At 41.6% G+C, this 12,038-nt stretch overlaps 1 protein-coding gene across 2 annotated transcripts in view; it reads right to left on the reverse strand.

The window, feature by feature from the left end:
- The window catches only part of lingo1a (leucine rich repeat and Ig domain containing 1a), a 135,425-nt gene that overhangs the window by 18,606 nt on the left and 104,781 nt on the right, over positions 1–12,038 (reverse strand). Inside the window, exon 1 of one of the 2 annotated variants that reach the window (XM_072386281.1) lies at positions 10,813–11,296. The exons of the other annotated variant lie outside the window; for it this stretch is intronic. The gene's annotated coding sequence lies outside the window, so the exon portion shown is untranslated. Of the gene's footprint in view, positions 1–10,812; positions 11,297–12,038 lie in introns of those variants that run through there. 2 annotated transcript variants of the gene reach the window in all.

The raw sequence follows: 12,038 nt of genomic DNA on the forward strand, positions 1-12,038 counted from the left end.
AACGACAGTTTTAAATAAAAAGTTGGTATAATACCGAGCCCGAGTGTGGATTAATGTCTCAATGCTAAAAAAATAAAACTCATTAGGTTACGAGTGCAGCTCATATCAAAGCCAATCCAATCTCAATCTACAGAGCTCAGAAGTCCACCTCGCCACCAGTGCCTTAATTAAAGACCGTGTCTGTCTTTCTTTTAGTCTCCCTGCAAAGAGTATTTTCTATATTGAAGCAGCCAGACAGATAGACAGACGATGCGCTTGTTGTCTTGATGGGTTTTTTCGTCCTTATTTACAGGCGAGGTGTACAACAGTGGTACACATGCAAATGATGGTGCTGAAAAAAGTTTTTTTTTTCCTCAGTCTGGATTATTTAGCACACTCTTATTCATAGAACTGACCTAAAGACAAGGCAACAGAAAAAGTGTATTAACAAACGAGCTGTCTCCTACCTGTAAGCTATGAAACAAAATTTGCATTGCAAATAAATCAACAATTTCATGTTGCAATTGGACAACATCTCAAACAATGTGCGGATCTTGTTGCAATTGTTATCAGTTTTATTTATCAGAAATACGTCTCATTGCATAACAGCAGGGACAGTGATGCTCAAACACCTGGAATAAAAACGCTAGGCCCATCATCCGCCCTGTAAGCCTGGTCTGAGGCTGACGGACCAGCTCTATGTAGCAAATGGAGGAAACACTGCATACTTTTCTTGTCTCTGTTCTGCTCATTATTGCCAGCATGGCAGAAGTAAGCACAGGCAAATGCAAAGGAGCTGAATTATTTATTTTACATTTGCATATCTACCGCAGGTTCAGGACCAGGGTGATGAGGGATTGTGTTATGGAAGGAGATTACCCCATGGGTTTCTTTTTAGGCCATAAAACCAGCTTCAACAATTTGCAGAGCTCATTTCTTAATGTCATAAGCAAAAAGGACTGTATAGCCAGAGTTGTCATTGCAAAGAGTAGCTTTTTTTCTTTTCTGTCTGGCACAGACTCGTTTCATCCTCATAATAACTTTGCCCATCTCTACACCTTTCAATCCCCTGCTAAATTAGTTATGAGGGGTTAAACTGTGTGGACCTTCCTCTCACCCCATCAGACCTGATCTCTCTCCCATCCCAATTCCCATCGGTTCGCAAACTACTTTGCACTGCCGTGGCAGCACGTCACACGCCAACATCCTACAAGGTCAAATGCCATTTAATTTCCTCATCTTTGATGGCAGCCTCAACACCCCACCAACCCCCCACCCCCACCTCCCTAATATGTGACTGGGAGTCACTGAAGTTAAAATATCTCTGTCCAGAGGTAATTGATAAAAATCAGCTTCAACTTGTCAAACTCTGGGTCACGCCTGTCCCTGTAACCCACTCAGCTCAGCAAAGAGGCTCTGACATATGCTATTATAGAAACTAAACACATATTTGAAATCACAATTCCACTCAAATTCCATCTGGATTTCTCAATGGTTGCAAAATGTACAAGAAATGTTAATGTTGTCACTGAAATACTTTGACACAACAGGAAAGTATGTGGCAGCAGATCCTGCATTGTTGCTCATGATTAAAACTTGTGTTAAAATATCAGAACATATATGACAAAAGATATATGCCAGGGCGTTTAATCAAATGTGTCCTTTTCACAAGATACTACAGGTGAACAGAGATATTACAATGACATTTCCCAGATGATTCCCAACAACTGGACAATTATCTTTGGTGTGACACGTTCTTTAAGATTCTGTGTTAGAGTATGCAAACAGGGCATTATCTAATTAATATACGCTGATTTCCATCTCTGTGTTTAAAAATGTAAGGTCCAGACATCTTGTTTTATCTTGTTAACATAACAAGAGTCAAAGGTTTTCACAGTAGAGATTTGGATCTCTTTGGCTCTCCGATCACTCCATAAATCAGAAAATAAAGTCAACAGCAAAAAAAAAAAAAAAAAAAACCTTGTATAAATCAAGATATGAGTAATATACCCCCCCCCCCCCCCCCCCCCCCCACATGTTTAGAAATGCACATAAAGAATTAATTCACTGAATACATTTTCTTTGCAGGACTCTGACATGTTATGGTAGCAAAATCTCAACATTTAAAAAAAAACAAAACAATAGTTTCCTCTGTGGTGTCTCATCCACCTCATGTGAAAAGAAAACTGTACTTCCCTGTACTTCCTCCCATGTGTCAATTATTCTGATTACAAAATGGTCCCCGGCATGGATGTAAACACATTCAGACACAAGACAGCTCTACAAATGGCGAGACAGCTCTACTTCATGTCTAACTTTTGCAGGGATAATTGCTGCTTCTTCATGTCGAGCAAACTAACATCTCTACATGCCACCCAGTTCGGTCAATAACCTGAAATCCGACCTCCCGTTTCCTCCCAGCACTTTCGCTCTCCTCCATCAACAGTATTAGCAGTTCTTTGTTGCAGCGTTCTGTCATTCCTTTCCCTCTCTAGCTCACTCTGCGTTGACAGCGAGTGGGTGAAGGAAAGAAAGCCAGAGTGAGGGCGGGAGGAAGGGAGCCAGAGAACACAGACAGTGAGAGCTTTTAGGGAAGTTAAACCAAGAAAGAGAGACATGGAAGGAGAGCGCCAAAGAGATGGGGAAAGAGAGCTTTTAGGGAACTAAAAGCCTTTGCTCCGTTATACGTCAAAGCAAGGCCCGTGTTGTCTAGAATTACATGATGAATGGGAAGTGACTGTCAGTGGATGAAAAGCGACTGCTCTGATCTAACCAAAGGAAGGGATAATGGGCTTGAAGCACATTAGAATATGTGAATTATCTGAGAACACTCTAATCCCAGTATCATAGTGGACAGTCATTCTATACTTCTACTATACTGCAGCATTTGAACAGGGGTGTCCATGTTCTCAATAAATTCTAATGGGATTAGTGGCTTTTAATGGAACTTTTAAAGTGCGGTGAATTAACAACAGCAACAACAAGTTTGGACGTCGGTCAAACTGATTGGCACAGTTTGAATGAGTGCTTGTATGTTGCTTAGTTTAACCCCATACGCCACTTGTACGTAGATCCTCACTCAGCCCACTAGACGGAGGCAAGAGAGTTGAGAGCACTCGTGCAGCACCCAAACGCTGAACCGTGTGAACTCTGAATCTCAATGGGGTATTTTAACACCCATTATGCCAGGGAGGTGGCAAACAAACACAAATCTTGTTCCCACTTATGGAAAATATCATATGCTCCATATAAGCATGGCTGTGTAAGAGGAGCTGCTGTTGCCCCACAACAGTTGCAACTGAATGGTACTGTTTGAATAGATGCTTTCAGCCAAAAAGATGCGGCATATTGTCATTTTTCCCCACTGTCAAATGATTTATTTAGCCTTTAGTTACGCAGCACTGTTCAAAAGTCGTAAGCCAACCCTAACTTCTTCAAATACTGCCATTAAATTTGTGGAGGAAATGATTTATATATGTGCATAAATTGTAAAAACGTTTCCTAAATTCTTTTGAGGACACACTGCACGCCATGCAGAGAGGTGCCAAGTTTTTGATGAATGGTTCTTTGGGAATCACCTTGGTGCTGTAAAAAATGTAGTTTCATGTCTGTGAAACTGTTATCTTTGATATTTTTAGTTGATGTAACTACACTAATGGGAACAAATTGTGTGTCTTTGCGACAGACTGCAAGTAAAAAGTTGGTCGTGTACAAAGTAATCAGTTATAAGTAGGAACGACACTGATTCGTTCCTAAGGTGCCCTTTTCATGCTTGAGTGAAAAAAAAAACAATTTTCACAAAACGGACGAGTAGAACAACATGAAATGAGTGAAAGAGTTTCCATATGCCCCACAAAAAACTTTGAAAGACTTTCAGAAAGCCTGATGAACTGTTGTTAAACATCAGTTCTAAAGATTACAAAAATGCCTGGCTGCTTGGAAGCAAAAGAGAAAGAAAGAGCAGAGGAGTGGCTCAGGACTATTGCACTGCGTTACAATGCAGATGAAATGGACAACCTCAAAAAAACATTGCATTTGGTGATTTAGGTTATCCACCATACATTAATAAAACGGAACAACTGCAGTCTGTGACCTTAAAGTTTGTACAATATGAAATATAAACACATAAACACTCAACCATATGTACAACATATTGCTACAAGCTGTAAAGGATAGAAATTACAGATTGTGTTTTGGCCCGATGAACCTAACTTGAGTGACTTCCACTGAAGTGCCTTGGCTACAGCCTCCCATTCAAAGCTGTCAGTCAGAGGCCATCAACTGCCTCGGTCGATATGATTTACAGCCCACTAGCAGCTTAGCAGAGTGTCATTAACGCAGTCATCTAAAACATGAATGAGTAAATCTTCCTGGCAACAGAAGTGCCAGCATAGACACTCATTAGTTCCTGTGCAGTGAATACAAATGTTCTCTCCAGAGGCTGAGTGAGGAGCCTCTGTGAGCACAATAACATTTTGCCAACCCCCTGACCTATCACCTCGTCCATCATTGGTGCCTTTATTAATGACGCAACCTCTAAAGGCTGCAGAATGGTACAGGACTTAATACTCCTTCAAGACTAGCAACTTTGTATCCATTTCATGAATACTCTAAATTTTGTTAAAAGTTGAAGTTGGGCATTTTTAACAGATTGTCAGTCAGTTGACGCCTATACTAATATAGCATAATTCCCCCCCCCTGTCACAGTTAAGGTACTCAAACTCTGACCTGTTATTAATTAGAAAATGAAAGGTACTACAAAATGTCAGTGATGCAGTAGCGTAAGATGGAAGTTAATTTGCCGGTTCTGAGTAGTTGAGAATGCCCAAACAAGAACCACTTTGTACAAGGCAGGGACAAAACTGCAGCAGGCATGTATCAGTTTGATTGTATAAAAAAAGATGACAGTAAGGCAACATATCGAAATATCAGTCCACGTGGTTAGTGGGTGCCTCAGGTCTTTGTGGATTAAGTATGTTATTGAAGGATGGTTGGATAACTGCAGCGATAAAAATGTCTTTAAAGTAGCATTAGTTATTGCTTTTGTGCTTATGTGCAGGAGAGAAGCTGCAGCAATGATGCAAGGACGAGAGCTGATTTTCTAGTCTGTTTCTGTTTCAAGTCATTCTGGTGATGCAGCATGTTCTGAGCGTTTCCACATACTGGTTTTGCCTGATTTACTTCTCTTTATCCATTTTCTGCTGCAGCCAACAAGTAAAACCACAGTGTTCCCGTGCAATGGCTCTCAATATTAGTGGTAGATCCTCTAGCTCTGGTCTCTTACTTAGGTTTGTCATTAAAGAAAAAAACAGCTTTATGAAGTTAGCTAATATCGTTAATTCTAAAAGGACACATGCTGACTCATTGGCACAGCTAAAATATTGCAGGTGGAAGTCACACATGAGCAGGTGGATAATAGCTGTTTCAGGACAAGTACACATGCTGTTGCGTTCCCGGTGGACATGTTGATTTTTCACACGTGTTGATGCAGAACTAAAGAAACTTCGGCGTAAGCTACACTTGTTTGAGTGAGTTTCGCGCTTGACCCGACAGGCTAATCTGAATGCATGTAGGCATGTTCTGATCTGCTTCTGACAAGGCTCAACACTTTGACGCCATTTCAGTTAAAGCAGGCATCTGAGATGCTCATACAGTTGTAATAATCAACTGCTGGTGTTTTCTTTTTATTTCAAATGTTTTCTCTATGCATTGCTGCTTTTAATTAGGATGAGCCTTGGAGGAAGTGTCATGCAGTCACATAGACTAAAAAAAAAAACTGTGCACAGAAGAATAGGGATATTTTCTGTAGCTCTTTATTATATCACAAGGCTTAACCATGGAGAGCACTATTTTACTGTTTAGCATAAATGTTGCAGCTGCAGTCTGGATTAGTGTACACAATAATTATGTTGATGCGTCCAACATTATAGGATTAAGGGCAATGAAATTATAATTACAAATTAGATTTTCGTTCTTTTTTTTGACAGCAGCAATCACAATAACAAAGGCCGAGTGAAGGACAGTGCATGGCTTGCATACCATCACACTAAAGATATGCTGCACACATACTGAGGGATATGTCAACATGAACAAGCAACCTAAAGAGCTTTGTTCGAGCAGCACATGTGTTTTAAGCCTAAAACGTGAGCTTTTTGATTCTTGGCCACCCAGAAACCAACAACTAATTTAGTCTCACCTTTGCAAGAACTGCAACTGAGTAAAATGTCTAACATATGCACCAGTGCAGTTAAACTAAAGCAAATTTTGATGAGCAATGCATATAGTACGAGTACAGTTCTGTGCTGCCGATAATTTCCTGACATTTTGCTCTGAAGCAGCCAGACTTTCTTGCAATAATTTTGAAGTGATTTTAAGCAATAGTTCTCTTTCGGAAGGTCTTTAAAAGTTATTCTTTAGATGTTGCTTTTTTAAAAATCGTTATTATTATTTAGTCTAGATCAGCGTTAAATTTATAACTATTTAACACTGATCTATGAATAATGAAAGCATAAGAAAGTCACCTTAGGCATGAACCCTTGTTCTGTTTACAGATAACAGATGACTTTCCAAAGAACCATTTTTAAATCCAAACCAGGCACTGTTACTGTGTAGCAGCCTGTCACAAAGACATGTTATTAAATATCATTTCTCCAGTTGCACAAATGAAAAAATGACAAGATAACAGTTTGACGGACATTAGAGTATTTCTGCAGCAACAAGGTGATTCCAAAAGAGCTATTAGCTGACAACTTGGCATATCTGAGCATGGTGTGCTATTTCTTTAAAAGTTTTGAAAAAACTGAACAAGTTGAGGACTAAAAAACTATCTACAGCAGATGAACAGTAACTTAAAGTGATGTCCCACAGAAATAGAAAAAAATAAAAAATAAATCAGCAGAGATACAACACAGAACCAGAGAGATACATCTCGCCCATCATTTGATCCATCGACTGTTCACATAATCCTATTCAGGAATGGTCTCCAGGGTGACTGTCAAGAGGTCATTCTTACAGAAGGGAAACGGGGAGAAAAAGATGAAAAACTCAAACATCAGTGCCAACAGGTCCTACGGAGTGATGAATCCTCCCCAGAGGCCGGACAACATTATTGAAACAGTGTGGGATCATCTTGGCCGGGAACAGCCAACATTCAAAGAAGAGCTTTGGGATGTCCTTCAAGAAGCTTGGAGAACTATTCCTGAAGACTACAAAGACATTTTAAAATATCTTGTCTTTAAGGGTTCAGATTGTGCTGAAGAATAAAGGTGGTCATACCAAATATTGACTTTCAACCTCATTAGAATTGTACAAATTCTGTTTTTTACTTATATGATGTATTTGCATTTATGTTTGCACTTGTTTTGATAAATTGCTGCACACATTGCTCTTTTTCTGGCAACATATTGAGAATTAATGGGTGGCTCCAGACTGCACAGTACTATATTGTACATCTGTGGAGATACAGTGCAAGACAACCAGCTGTTACATTCTAAGAAACAATAGCTGGCTGTGAGGTCAAGTTGGGGTTTTGTCCTGTCTCCATGTTTTGTCTTGTCACTTCCTGTTTTATTTTGAAAGATTAACTCTCCTCTCGTTTCAGATCACTTGCTCTTCCTCATGTGTCACCAGCGGATTGTCTTCCCTGATTCCTGATTGTGTCCACCTGTTTCCTATTGCCCCTCTATTGTCTTATAGTCTGCGTCTCCCCTTTGTCTTGTGCCTGAGTGTTTAGTTCTGTCGTTCATCCAAGCAGGCCACCACAGCCAAAGTTGTCACCACCTTGCTTTTCCAAGTTACACAAGCCTGAATCTGTTTGCCTCCTTGCAAGTGATTGCAAGTGTGTGTAACTTTCATAGTTTAGTGTCAAAGTTTCATAACCAATTTGATAGCCTCCTTTTGGAGTGATTTATCTATTTATTTTGTTATAGATACATTTCATAGAGTTTGTTGAGCCTCCAATTTTCAGGAGAGCATTATATTTTGTATAGGGAGTCAGGGAGGGATTTTGAGTTCATAGTTCTAAGTTATTTGTCCTCATCTTAGCAAAGTGAACTTCTGTTGTTTTTCTGCTTTTTTATGGTTATTCCCTCCTTTATTCTGAGAGGTTTTTGTTTATTCGATTATTTCTCCCTGATTATTTCTCTCTATTAAGTTTTATAGACTTCATAGAATCATTTCATAGCTTGTTATTTTATCGCTCAGTGCTGGAGATAATAAAATAAAGCCTGAACGGTCATCCCTCTGCATATGAGTCCTCTTTTAAACTCCACGTCTGACACTGGCTGTTTCATAAATTAGTAAAAACAGAAGAAATACACAGCATTTTGCCATTTCATGAATTTCCATTACTTTGTGAGTCTCTCCCACCTTTGCACTGCTGTCATGCCAGGCATGCAGGTAAGTTTTGGCAACACATGTAACTGTCCTTCTTCATCATCTGTTTTAAATGACACCCACCGAGGACAACTGCAAACAAGATCTTCCCTCTGCCTCCCATCAAACAGCCACTATGATCCCACCACATACCTTTCATGCACATGCCACCCAGCCAGAGCCGAATCAAGACAGTGGCATCAAGTAGAATGGCGCCCGGGTCTGGTAAAAACAACATAATTGCTGTCCCGTGTGAAAACTCACAGCGTTGTGTCATACTAACATTATGTAGGCATTGTGGCCTCACAACTGGGAGCTAATAAACACCTTGTCGATGCAGTAGGTGTCAGCTTTATACCCAGGATGAGTGTCTCTAGGAGACATGAGAACACGTCATAAGCCAGTATTAGCCCACTCTCTAATACCACTGCTGGTCATTTAGAGCACTGTGAGAAGGCAAGTCTGTGATCAGTCACCATGCTCGAGCATCGTGGTCCACATCATCGCCACCCACTCTGTCTCGACTGCTGTCAGATCCACGGTGAAGCTGATTTCTTCCATGAATCATTAATGCAGCACACACTCTAAGGCGAATCTTATTGTTTTCCTCCTCCATTCTGTCCACATATGATTCGATTACAAACACACTAAGATAGTAAGCATACCTCCCTGAAATATAATGCTGTCATAAGGAGCACGGTTTTCCTGTGATATCTGATGCTCTGCATTAAATTGGCCACTATGTAGAGGTTTAGGTTATTGCAAACATTGATCAAGGAACTGTAATTTAATATAGCATGTCAAGAGCAGCATAATGCTGAGGAATAGGAGGGGCATTTGCAATATGCCGTAGCTTACTGCGGGGCGAAAAGGTGAATCCTACTGATGACTGTAGGTAGCCAAGGTCAGCTGCAACACATTTATTTAATGAAGGTAGGCAGGGGCGCGCGGACAAAGCGGATCACACACTTGGGCGGTCTCTCAGCTGTTGCAAAGCAGCCAAGATTGAGTCGGCTGAGTCCCAATCACTGCAGAAATCGACAGGAAAACCTGAAAACAGGATTTACAGGCTGAAGTGGCCAGCAACAGCAGCGGATTAAAGAGAGCTCTCAGTTTGATAGGGTCACTTGAAAGTCACTAGAGTTCGACACTCCGAGAAAGAAGAGCAAAATAATTTATTTATAATTGATGGAGCACGTGGGAAAAACAATGAACCCATGACAGGCAACAGTGAGGCCCACTGTGCCACACCCTTGCCCTTGCCTGTGCGTGAAATCTCTAAGTGTATCCTCTATCTATCAAACTGGATCCAGATAAAGCCAGAGAGGCTGTTGTGCTGCTGCTGCTCAAAGTGACAGGAAGATGCTGCTGCTCTATCTGCCTGTCCTCTCCCTCCAGTTATTTATAACCAATAGAGCCAGCACTTTATGAATGTCTGCAAGCACAGCCTCACACACACTAATACTCAGCTGCACTCGTTTTTCTGTGCAATATGTACAATATTAAACACGTTGTAAGAGGCAGTGCCTCACAGTTAGGAAGGACAAATTCTGAGCCAAAGTTATGTTATATTATATATTCCCTACCAATACTGCTTGTTTCGAATAGCAAACAGCAGAGGGAGAGTGGCACCATAAACGCACAAGTTTCATCCTGTGTCCCATATTGTCGCAGCTGATGCTATATATAGAGCCTAACTGTCGTCTTGTTGAAAACAAAGAGTCCCAAGTCGATTTTGAGGATTTTTTTTTTCTAAAATGCCTGGCAACATTGCTGCAGAATCCCGCTTCTTTTTTTCTTCGCTGTCCATTTAACAGATAGCCATCTTTTTTGCAGATGAATAAAATGGCATGCGGGAGAGGATCACGACCGCCTCGCACTCGGACACGAGTGAGAAATGTCATCCTATATCGGGATATATAAAGGCTGGATTAAGATAACATTTTCACTCCCCGCACACATACGCACACACATTCGCGGGACAATTAAATTTGACTAAAGCTTTAAGCTTTCGATCGCACAGAAAGAAAGAAATGGTCAGGGAAAAAAAAAAAGATGACACTGGCAAAATGCGAAGTGATAATCAATCTATAAATCAATTTCAAGCCGCTTGGATTTGATGTGTTTGTACCTGCAGAGGATGCCTAACCACACTCAAGTCCTCGTTTGCGTTTCTTCTTTTCTGCGTTGACCATCAGAGGCTTGCAGCCTTTTTTTTTTCTCTGATTTGACATTGCGGTGAGTTCTGATGAGTTTTAACATAGCCACAGTAGAATCCACATAGGGATGTTTTCTTCAAAGTAGCCCGGACATTGAACACAAGGACTGGCTGCATTATGGAAATGTACCGCTCTATAATATTGGCTCCTTGCCACAGGAAAGCGCACTGACATAAGCACAAACACTTACGTGAAAAGGAGCACCTTAAAACAATAAAAATGTCCATCTTTATCTACTCACCTGCTGTAGCGTTCACTGCTTCCAAGCATACTTTCGCATTTCTCCGCGACGGCAACTCCCAGCCAGCAACACTCAAATTGAGACGCACTATCTCAAGTCCATCGCCTTGAAAGACAGCTTTCATTAAAGAAAAAAACGAAGTCGGGGAGGGTGGGCAGGCGCCAGTCAGCCAGTTTATTGCTGATTTCCAGCGAATTTCTTCACAGCGACGGCACCGCGGTTCTGAGACAACAGCCAACCCACACTCACAAAATCTAACTCCCTCGGCTATGGGACTCCCAGTGCGCCCGAACCCGTCCGATGAGGGCTGAGAATAAAGAGGGAATGCAGATGGCAGGTAGAGACGGTGAACAACTCCCACGCACGGCTCCCGGTGCCTGCGCGCAGCTCCTCGATGCAGTCTCTCCTCAGCCTCACACTTTCAGCAGCGCTGTGTGACTGGCTGTCGTCAGAGGCAGAAGCAATCCGCTTGCTGGAAGGAGGGACGGAGATGATCAGCGGAACGCACTCTTCCCGATGTCCTACTGAAGTGTGTGTACATGTGTGTGCGTGTGTATGTGTGTGGAGGGGGAGAAACTGCTGGCTCGTGTGGGTCCTTGTGCTGTGTTTGCCAGTGTGTTTAACAACCAAGCAGCCCGTCCATTTGCTGGTTTATTTATTCAGACCGCTGATTGATTTATTTATTTGTTAACCTGTCTTTATCCGCGTGAAATTGCGCAAGACGCACGGCACGCTTTCCAAAAGCTCGCGTTACTTTTGCAACGTGCCAGTGTATCACAGACGAGATGCTGAAAAACAGGTTTAAATAAAAGAGTAGAATCTGATTCTGAAGTCTCTGAGGCTGAATTGGAGGGAGGGTGGAGGGGCGCGGGGTGTGCGGTGAGAAAGTAGCAGTTCCTCTTTTGAGGGCCTGATGGCACTGTGGGCCTCAGATAACAGCGGACAAACACACACCCAGGCATTCACAACAGACAGCCTTGTCTATAAGGCGGGCCCTGTAGAATGTTGTCGAACACATATCTGATTCTTTATCTATCCCCTGTGTTTTCTAAAGGGGGTCCTATGCACCATCCCATTATTCATCCCACTCCTCTAATTTACCAGTTTTAATGTGCTGCCAAAATGAGAAAAAAAAAATCACATTATTGTTTTTCAAAGTGTCATTAAAGGGTTCAAGACAGTGGGAGAAAACACAGTCAGTGGCTTCCTTGAGGGTATCTGCTCTC

The sequence above is a fragment of the Leuresthes tenuis genome, unplaced genomic scaffold, assembly GCF_036924035.1.
Source record: "Leuresthes tenuis unplaced genomic scaffold, fLeuTen1.0.hap1 SCAF_5, whole genome shotgun sequence".
In the NCBI taxonomy this organism is placed as follows: domain Eukaryota; kingdom Metazoa; phylum Chordata; class Actinopteri; order Atheriniformes; family Atherinopsidae; genus Leuresthes; species Leuresthes tenuis.